Source organism: Gorilla gorilla, chromosome 8 (assembly GCF_029281585.2).
Source record: "Gorilla gorilla gorilla isolate KB3781 chromosome 8, NHGRI_mGorGor1-v2.1_pri, whole genome shotgun sequence".
NCBI classification, from domain to species: Eukaryota; Metazoa; Chordata; class Mammalia; order Primates; family Hominidae; genus Gorilla; species Gorilla gorilla.
Window position 1 is genome coordinate 27,701,538 of NC_073232.2, and position 8,807 is coordinate 27,710,344.

General features: G+C 40.2%; 1 pseudogene; it reads left to right on the plus strand.

Annotated features, from left to right (window-relative positions):
• The first annotated feature begins 3,667 nt into the window (after positions 1-3,667).
• Positions 3,668-6,555, plus strand: LOC101145119 (apoptosis-inducing factor 1, mitochondrial-like; annotated as a pseudogene).
• Positions 6,556-8,807: the final 2,252 nt, after the last annotated feature.

Below are 8,807 nucleotides of genomic sequence, written 5' to 3' on the forward strand. Positions count from 1 at the left end.
ACAATTTTTTTTGAATAGTTTTGATCTGCAATCAGTTGAATCCATGAATGCAGAACCCATGGGACCCACAGGACCCACGGATATGGAGTGTGTTTGTGTGTGTGTGCATTAGATCTTGGCAAAAATCCATTTGTAGATAAGAAGAGTGAAGTTTGTAGAATTTGATGATTATCAGGACTAGAACACAGATACTGTGCTTCTCTTTTACTTCATTATGCTAGCATAAGTTTAAAAATGCAAATTCTGTGATTACTTAAGCATCAATTCTGAAATGCTTAAAAGTTGCATTTAAACTGCAGAGCATGTTGTTGCCCGACACTAATAGAATTTTCTTTGAAAGGCAGTGCCAGATAATTTCCACTGGATATTAATAAGGTGAGTAAAAAATGTTTAAATAAGCCACCCTCGAGTTTTGCATTGGTTTCTGAAGGAGAAACAGATATAAGGAGTCTGTCAGAACAACAGCAGCAAAAGTTTGAGACATTGCTTTTGTGTGGAAAAAAATCCTCCTTGCTGTGCAGAAATCTCTAGAAATGTTGCACTCTGGGGTTTGAGAGGCTGAGATAATGCAATAAAAAAGAAGCTTGCTTTCTTAAGAAACCTGGGCTGAAAACCAATAAGGCAAGAATAGTGCCAAGGTTCAGCCACGTTTTGACCTCACTTGCCCACCTGTATTCAGATTGTGCAGTCATGAAGGGAAATGAGTTTGTCTCTTTATGCCTGTTGGACATTTGTCTCCACAACAAGCTCACTCAGTGATATAAAGGCAAGGATCCTGTGTATCAAGCCATGTCCAAATGTGGTTTTCTAATCAGTGTAAGAGCCCGAGACCCTGGTATGAGAATTTACTAGATAATTCTCCAGACTAATTGTTGTCAATACTTATATATATTTAATTACTTAATTTATATACCACCATGTTCCACAAATAATATGAAGCAACTTAATTACGATATTTATGTAGTTATTGACATTTCATGTGTTTTAGCAGGTTTTTTGTTAAGTTCAAACAACGAGCCTCTGAGGTCAGTATGAACAGTCCATTTTTACAGCAGGAGGAACTATAGTTCATATAGATTAATTGACTTGCTTTGCTATGAGGTAGTTATTAATATTGTCTTCCTACTGGTAGGAAAGTAAAGCTTAAAGGAAAGAAGTAAATTGTTAAAGAAGACACACATGGCTTGAGGTGCTTCTGAGAGGTAGGATTTCCTCTCAAATCTACTGACCTCAAGGACTGTCCTTAACCCCTATGGTATCCTACCTTCTCAAAATGGAACCCAGTTGCTCTTCTGTTGGTTTTAGCCATTAAACAAAAAGAGTCATTCTGTTGATTCATATTTCTAAACATGATGTTTTAGAACAGGGATGCAATTTACAGTTAATTTCAAATTATTTTGGCAATATGAGACACTCCATTTTTATTTCTAAAATATTAGTCCATCCAGAGAATTATGCTCGCATTTACTCATATGATTTTATCCAATAAATACAAGGAGAAAGTTAACCGCAGTAGAAAAACCTTTGCTGTCTTATTTGTGGAGAAATCTTAAGTTGGTTTGAATTAGGAGTCCTAAGTTTTTATTTTTTATTTTTATTCTTTTTGAGACAAAGTCTCGCTGTTGTTGCCCAGGCTGGAGTGCAGTGGTGCAATTATGTTACTGCAGCCTCCACCTGCCAGGCCCAAGTGATCCTCCCACCTCAGCCTCTCAAGTAGCTGGGACCACAGGTGTACGCAACCACACTTGGCTAATTTTTTATAGAGACGGGGTTTTACCGTGTTGCCCAGGCTGGTCTCAAACTCCTGGGATCAAATGATCCACCTGTCTCACCCTCCCAAAATGCTGGGATTACAGGCATGAGCCACTATGCCTGGCCTGTAGTTGACTTTTAAGAAGGGATTAGAGTGTTAACTTATTCTGTTTATCTTGTGCTCTCAACAAATACATTTTCAACTTGGCAAAATATGGTTGATTACCTGTGACGCTTTTTTTTTCTTTTTGAGTCAGAGTCTTGCTCTTTTTGCCCAGGCTGGAGTGCAATGGCGTGATCTTGGCTCACCGCAACCTCTACCTCCTGGGTTCAAGCGATTCTCCTGCCTCAGCCTCCCAAGTAGCTGGGCATGTGCCACCACACCTGGCTAATTTTGTATATTTAGTAGAGACGGGGGTTTCTCCATGTTGGTTAGGCTGGTCTCGAACTCCTGACCTCAGGTGATCCACCCGCTTCAGCCTCCTGAAGTGCCATTACTATCAATGGCAAAAACTGCAGTTACTTTTGCACCAACCTGATAAGAAATTGTAAGAAGTGACAAGGGAAACTTAACATTGGATGCTATCCCTTTTGAAATCTGAAGTTCTTCTGGTGGAGACTAAAAGCTAAGGTCGCTTTGAGAGACATTTTCTGAGAGCTATTTACCATGTATATAGTCAAAGTAAATAATTGAATGAGCTGTCTGCTTTTTGCTGAATACTATGTAACCATAAATATTATTCTAACAGCTATTGCTCCTTGCTATATAAGATTATTAGACTAAGAGACAGATATAAATGAGCCTGGAACTCTGCAGCTCAGCCCCCCACGTCCTCTAAGGGTTGCTCGAACCTAGCCTCTGTCCTTCTCTGTCTGGGGTGGGGTTGGTGGTCCTTGCAATTTTATGCAAACTGCCATTTATCTTCTTTGTTTTATTGATGTCAGGGGTGTCAGCTTTGAAATGCTCACTGAAGGGGTCCTTTAAGAATCTAAAGCCTGGAGCTAATGGAAGTGCTGCACTAATGCTCTTGTGGACATGGTGAGCATTTCTCTGCGGCCCAGTTGCTGATGTTACCTGGGCAAGGTGCCTCTTTGTGGGTGGCTGAGATCAGCCACTGAGCTGGCATAATTCAGACTCCTGCAACAGGTGACAGCCTTTATCTATTTTTTTTTTTTGCCATGGAGTCTCGCTCTGTCCCCCAGGCTGGAGTGCAGTGGTGTGATCTTGGCTCACTGCAATCTCTGCCTCCCAGATTCTCCTGCCTCAGCCTCCTGAATAGCTGGGATTACAGGCCCACGCTACCAGGCCTGGATAATTTTTTTTTTTTTTTTTGTATTTTTAGTAGAGACAAGGTTTCACCGTGTTGTTCAGGCTGGTCTCGAACTCTTGACCTCATGATCCACCCACCTCGGCCTCCCAAAGTGCTGGGATTACAGGCTTGAGCCACCATGCCTGGCCTCCTTTATCCTTTTTTATACACTTGCATTCTGCTCTGTAAATGGTTTTTAGGATGGAAAATTAATCCTCCAGTCTCAGCATGTGTACTTGAACCATTCTCACAGTCTTCATCTCTGATTGAGATCTTTCCATCTTGCATAAGCTCCACTTCTTTTCTGGAACTCGGTCTCTTATTATTTTTATATTTTTTGGCCAATCATCTCCCTGGGATTCTGCCAACAGATGAGATGTAGGTCTTCTCAAAGCTTTTACAACAAGTAGGTGACTAGCTTTTTACTTCCTAATATACAATGTAGACTTTTGCAAGTATGTTGTGAATAATTAAATTGAGAGTATTCCACAATCATTAGGGAAAAAATTAAGTGTAAAAACATAAACATTGGTGGTGTTTGACCCGTTGGTCTGATGTGAATCCAAGGAAACGAAAGGAAGAGGTTCCGAGTAGCAGTTGCTGAAATGTTCTGGTGTGGAGGCTTTGTGGTGGGTGCTTTGAAGCAGAAGCTGGTGCCCTTGGTGCAGATGGTGTGTGTCTGCAGCCTGAGGCAGAGGAACTGGCTTCTAAGCAACTTGTTCCAGCACTGGGGTGTTCCTCTAGAACTCCAGATGACATGACAAATGGCTAGCTCTGGTGCACCAGGAGGCAGAGTAGATAATTCTGTGTAAGTCCTTATTGTGGGCTTATCAACAGCAGGAGCTGGTGCATATGCCTGCAAGACTATAAAGGATAACCAAAAAAGATATAATGAAAGAATGCTAGGGTTAGGGCTGACATCAGAAGAGAAGCAAAAAAGGGCCACATTATCTGCTCTAGATGGAGAGCCAGTTCCTCAAGCCAGCTTACCAAATCATGTTCCTTTCCTGCTAACTGGCGGAATAACTGTTTTTGCTGCAGCCAAAGCCACCTGGGTTTGGGATCCTGGGACCAGGGTCCTCATTATGTCTGAAGATCCTGAGCTGCCATAAATGTGATCTCCTCTTTGAAAAGAACCATGGTACAAAAGTTGACAAATGGGACCTAATTAAACTAAAGAGCATCTGTACATCAACAACAACAACAACAACAAACTATCAACAGAGTAAACAGCCTACTGAAAGAGAGAACATATTTGCAAACTATGCATCTAACAAAGGTCTAATATCTAGAATCTATAAGGAACTTACACAAATTTACAAGCAATAAACAACCCCATTAAAAAAATGGACAAAGGACATGAATAGACAGTTCTCAAAAGAAGACACGGCCAACAAGCATATGAGAAAATGCTCAACATCATTAAATATTAGAGAAATGCAAATCAAAACCACAATGAGATCCCATCTCATACCAGTCAGAATGACTATTACTAAAAAGTCAAAAAATAACAGATGCTGGTGAGATTGCTGAGAAAGGGAAGCTTATACACTGTTGATGGGAGTGCAAATTAGTTCAACCAGTGTGGAAAGCAGTTTGGTGATTTCTGAAAGAACTTAAAACAGAATTACCATTCAAGCCAGCAATCCTATTAATGAGTATATACCCGAAGGAATATAAACCATTCCACCATGAAGACACATGCACGTATATGTTCATTGCAGCACTATTCACAATAGCAAAGATATGGAATCAACCGAAATGCCCATCAGTGGTAGACTGGATAAAGAAAATGTGGTACATATACATACACCATAGAGTATTACATAGCCATAAAAAGAATGAAATCATGTCCTTTGCAGCAACATGGATGGAGCTAGCTAGAGGTCACTATCCTAAGTGAACTAACACAGGAACAGAAAACCAAATACCACATGTTCTCACTTATAAGTGGGAGCTAAACATTGAGTACATATGAACAAAAAGAACAGAATAATGCACACTGGAGCCTACTTGAAGGTAGAGGGTGGGAGGAGGGTGAGGATTGAAAAACTAACTATCAGGTACTATGCTCATTACTTGAGTGATGAAATAATCTGTACACCAAACCTCTGTGACATCCAATTTACCTATGTAACAAACCTGCACTTGTACCCTCGAACCTAAAATAAAAGTGAAAAACAAACAAAAATTCCAAAAGAACTGTGGTTTTCAGATGACTCAGATGTCACAAAGACAGTGTGATTCAGACAGTGGAATGGAAAAAGAGAGAAGCATGTATTTCCAGCCACCTCTTTCTGTGTCTCTGCCCAGGACTTGCCTCACGTTGAGAATGGTGTTGTGGCCATCCTCACGAGGTAGAAGGTGGTATAGCTGAAAGTGAGAGGTAACACAGTGAAACTTAATGATGGCTCCCAAATAGCCTATGAAAACTGCTTGATTGCAACAAGAGGTCCTCCAAGATGTCTGTCTGAAATTGATGAAGCTGGATCAGAGGTGAAGAGCAGAGCAACACTCTCTAGAAAGATTGGAGACTCTAGGACTCTGGAGAAGATTTCATGGAAGTCAAGTCACTTATGGTTATTGGTGGGGGCTTGCTTGGTGGTGAACTGGCCTGTGCTCTTGGCAGAAAGGGTTGGAGCCTTGGGCACAGAAGTGATTCAACTGTTTTCTGAGAAGGGAAATATGGGAAAGGTCTTCTGCAAATCCCTCTGCAACTGAACCATGGAAAAAGTCAGACAAGAGGGGGTTAAGATAATACCCATTGCTATTGTGCAACCGGTTGGAGTCAGCAGTGGCAAGTTACTCATCACGTTGAAAGATGGTGGGAAGGTAGAAACTGACCACATAGCAGCAGCCGTGAGCCTGAAGCCCAGTGCTGAGTTGGCCGAGAACTGGTGGGCTGGAAATAGGCCCAGATTTTGGTGGCTTCTGGGTAAATGTAGAGCTATACTCATGCCTAAACATCTGGGTGGCAGGAGATGCTGCATGCTTCTATGATATAAATCTGGGGAGGAGGCAGTTAGAGCACCGTGATCATGTTTTTGTGAGCAGAAGATTGGCTGGAGAAAATATGACTGGAGCTTCTAAGCCGTACTGGCATAAGTCAGTGTGCTGGAATGATTTGAGCCCTGATGCTGGCTATGAAGCTATTGGCCCACAGTTGGTGTTTTTGCAAAAGCAGCTGTGCAAGACAACCCAAAATCTGCCAAAGAGCAATCAGGAGCTGTTATCTGCTCAGAGAGTGAAACAGGGTACTAGGCCTCAGAAATTACTCTTCCTCCTAGAACCCCAGCAGTTCCAAGGCTCCTCTCCAGGGAGAAGACTACGGCAAAGGTGACATTTTTGATCCCAGGGACAAAGTGGTCATGGGGCTCATGCTATATGGAACATCTTTAACCGAATGCCGATAGCAAGGAAGACCACTGAGGATGGTGAGCAACTTGAAGATCTCAATGAAGTGGCCAAACTATTCAACATTCATGAAAACTGAAGCCCACAGTGGAATAGACAAGCCCTTCAGTGTCCCTGAGAGTGGGTTGCATGAGTAAAGGAGCATTTTTTTTTTAATTCAGCAAACTTTCTCTGTGTATATAAATGTGAATAATCAAGTCTCTTGTGAATGTTTTCAACCATGTAGGCAAATTCTTAATTTTCACATCATGAAAAAAATCTGATTCTTCTAAAAAAAATTAAAGAATTAGGAATTAGACATTAAACATTAAACAATAAAACACTTCACAAAAAAAATGACATAAAAACTTAGGGGTGACCGAGATAACATTTCACAAGCATTTCTTGTAAACCACGTAGTTTTAGGTTTATTCCCAGGCATGTTGGAAATATGTGATTCACATATAATGTCTTTAAAATGGCCATTGGCCTATTTTACTCAGAATATGTTGAATGCAGCTCTTGCCTAAAGATTGGGAAACAGATATGCATTGTGAGTGTTGTGTGAGAACCTTCCATGGGCTTTTGAAGAAACACTGTTCCCAATATTGACTTTACTTTTGGAATCTAGGACACAGCTGAAATTGCTTAGTACCAATGACTGGCTGTCTCATCTGGAGTAATCTTTCTCTCGATCTTTTTTGGCCTAATAGATATTTCAGTCTCACACATTTGCCAGACTTCTGCTTTGTTTTCTTCTCACTGTTTCCTTGAAGAGAGCTGATAGTTCACTGGAATGAGAAAATAAAAACAAAATAACAAACTTTACTTTCTAAAACAATAGTGTTTTAGAACTAAGATTGCAGCTTAACATGAGATAAAATAGACTTGTTCATCTAATAAACTTTGGAGCCCTTAGTATATATCCAGACATTACCTAATTTAGCATTGAAAAACAATAGTTTTTGCCAGTATCCTTTTGCCAGTAGATTGATACTTGGATTACTTCCAGTTTTTAGTGTTTATGAATTAAGCTGCTATAAACATTTTTACTGGTTTTTATGTGAACCTAAGTTTTTGTTTCACTTGTGTAAATACCTAGGAGTAGAATTGCTGGATTGTATGGTAAATGTATGTTTAATTTTAAGGAAACTGCAAGACTGTTTTCCAAATTGGGTGGATGTGTATTTCATATTCCTGCTAGGAATTGAAAAGAATTCCAATTGCTCAGCATCATTTTGAGCACTTTTTATCGCCAGTTTAAAATATCACAGCCCACAGCCATTTAGGCGGATCACCTAAGGTCAGGAGTTCAAGACCAGCCTGGCCAACATGCTGAAACCTCATCTCTACTAAAAAAAACCCAGAAATTAGCTGGGCTGGTGGCAGGTGCCTTTACTAATCCCAGCTACTCAGGAGGCTGAGGCAGGAGAATCATTTGAGCCTGGGAGGCAAAGGTTTCAGTGAGCCGAGATCGTGCCATTGCACTCCAACCTGGGTGACAAGAGAAAAACTCCATCTCAAAAAAAAAAAAAAAAGTTACAGCCATTATAATAGGTATGTAGTGATATCTCATTATGGTTTTAATTTTGATTAATTTTGATTTCTCTGATGACTAGTGATATTGAGCATCTTTTCACGTGCTTATTGGCATCCATATGTCTTCAGTGAAGTGTTTGTTCAAATCTTTTGCCCATTAAATAATTTAAAAAATGTTACTGCGTTTTAAGAATTCTTTATATATCCTGGATACAGGTCCTTTGTCAGATATGCTGTTTGCAAATATTGTCTCATAGTCTGTGGCTTTTCTTTTCATCTCCTGAGTGTCTTTCATAGGGCAGGAGTTCTTAATTTTGAAGTCGAATTCATCTATTTTTTTTTTTATGAATTGGTCTTTTGGTGTCATGCATCTTGGGGTATAACTCAGCAACAAAAGGGAACAAACTACTAATATACAGAACAACACTAAAGTAAGTGAAAGAAGCCTGCCCCCAAAGGCTACATGTTATATGATTCCATTTATTTGGTATTTTGGAAAAGACAAAACTAGAAAGACAGAAAGTAGATCTATAGTTGCCAGGAGCTAGAGGTGGGAGTCGGGGCAGAGGAGTTGACTGTGAAGCGGAAAGGGGAAATTTTGGGGGGTAATTCTGCTATCCTATATCTTGATTGTGTTGCAGATGGCATAACTAAACGTGCTTGTCGAAACTTACAGAGCTGTCCACTAAAAAGGGTGGTTTTATTGTATTCTATGTGTTCCCCAAAACTATTTTATCTACTTCATGGGCACATTACAAAATAATTTCCAGCCTCCTTTGTAATTATGTCTGGCTGTGTAACTAAATCTTGCGA